The sequence below is a fragment of the Sebastes umbrosus genome, chromosome 4 (assembly GCF_015220745.1).
Source record: "Sebastes umbrosus isolate fSebUmb1 chromosome 4, fSebUmb1.pri, whole genome shotgun sequence".
Taxonomy (NCBI): Eukaryota; Metazoa; Chordata; class Actinopteri; order Perciformes; family Sebastidae; genus Sebastes; species Sebastes umbrosus.
The window spans coordinates 3,905,295-3,907,623 of NC_051272.1; positions in this window are offsets into that span (position 1 = coordinate 3,905,295).

Consider the following 2,329-nt stretch of genomic DNA (forward strand, 5'->3'; position numbering starts at 1 on the left):
TTCTCAGAGCTAAACTAACTCTTCTGCAGTGTGGAGTGAGCACGCGTTCACGTCTAGAGGTGGAGCGAGTCAGCGAGAACGTGCGCGGTGTGTTAGTGAAGGCGAGCAGGCAGAGGAGCAGAGGCTCCGGCCACATGCGAGCGTGCATGTGTCCCGACCCGGTACATTTATACGCTTAAAAAGTTACAAACTGTCCCTTTAAAGTGAGCAGATCATAGAATAAACAAATAAATACAGATTAAAGGTAATAATTATAGTTAGAATAATTATAAATAATAATAATTATAGTTAGTAATAAAACTTTCTTGGGTTCCGGCAGGGCCAACCGACTAAGATTCTCAAATCAAAGAGAGCGGACGACGAAATCAGTTTAAGGGGGTTTATTGGCATCCAAACCATGGTTTATTCGCAGGGACGCATGGCCAGAGTGTTGGATGATGCAGCAGAGAGCTCTGCTGGTTCTGCTGTGGGCCTTATATAGTCTTTGAAGAAACACACCTGACTGCAGTTGGCAATCAGGGGGAGGGGAATGAATGGCCTCAGTGGATTGAGGCCACCTGTGTGTAATTGGCCAGCAGGCAGGGGAATGATCTTGATGAGGCTATCCTGTCCATGGCAGAGGCTGCCATTTGACAATGAAAGAATTTACAACAGTTAGACAAATTTAGGAAAATGTAATTAGAGTATACGTATGGCTCAATAAGGAAGCTGGTTAATAATTAATAATTGACTTATGGAGAAGGGGTGGGATTAAATAAGTTTATACTTCTTCTCACTCCTTTTCGAATATGTAAATCAAGACATCAAATGTTGACGATTTATTTTTCTTACGCTTTTCATTGTATGTAAATACTACTTTTTCCTGACTGTCCACTTGTTGGTACGATCATTTTTATTTTCTTTCTTTTTTTCTACATGTTCTAAATACATTTTGAAATGAAGGGGAAGGCACCAAAACCCCACAAGTCTATTGTCTATTGTCTTCTGTCTTCACAACATGTTTTTCATCCTTTTTTTATCAGTTTGCACAAGTTTCAACGTGTCTTAAAAAGGGACTTTCTTCAAGATCAGGGTCAATCCAAAAAAAAAAAAAAAAAGAGCAGTGCTGAGCTTAAAGTGAGCAGATCATAGAATAAACAAATAAATAGCTAGCACAGTGCAGGGCTCCAATGTTCACTTATTTATACAATAAATCACTTATTAATATATTATATAAATGAACGTTGGAGCCCTGCAGTGTACCAGCTATTTATTTGATAAACAAATAAATAGCTGGTACACTGCAGGGCTCCAACGTTCACTTATTTATACAATAAATCACTTATTAATATATTATATAAATGAACGTTGGAGCCCTGCAGTGTACCAGCTATTTATTTGTTTATCAAATAAATAGCTGGATCTAACCATCCAATCAATAGTAGAATGTAACTACCAGTAAGTGCATTTACTCAAGTAGCCTAAATGTATTTAAGTACAATTTTGAGGTGCTTTACTTGAGTATCATTATTCTATGCTACTTTATACTTCTACTCCACTACATTTCAGAGGCAAATATTGTACTTTTTACTCCACTGCATGTATATGATATCTTCAAGCCTATTACTTTGCAGATTTAGATTATTAATACAAAATATAAATCAACTAATAAATGATGATATATTATTATTAGGGCTGTCAAAGTTACCCCGATAATAACACGTTAACGCAAATTCGTTTTAACACCACTAATTTCTTTAACGCATTAACGCAACTTGCGAGTTTTAGGTTTTAGCGGGCTCAGTTTAGAAGCTAGAGTGAAGATACTGGTATCATATGAAACTAGAAAACCTGAGAAATCCATTGGTGCCAATGGTACATCTCGTGTCTCATACAAGCTTGTCGGGGAGGAGGGTAAATAACGCTTCAAACTAAATTTTGGCGAGGAAAAACGGGCATGGCCATTATCAAAGGAGTCCCTTGACCTCTGACCTCCAGATATGTGAATGTAAATGGGTTCTATGGGTACCCGCGAGTCTCCCCTTTACAGACATGCCCACTTTATGATAATCACATGCAGTTTGGGGGCGAATCATAGTCAAGTCAGCACACTGACACACTGACAGCTGTTGTTGCCTGTTGGGCTGCAGTTTGCCATGTTATGATCTGAGCATATTGTTTTATGCTAAATGCAGTACCTGTGAGGGTTTCTGGACAATATCTGTCATTGTTCTGTGTTGTTAATTCCATGGTATCCACGTATAAGAGCAAAGTGAGACACCTTTCTTGTTTCCTTCTCTCAGATTACAGCAAACATCATTCCAACAAGATAAGACATGTGGTCAGAATG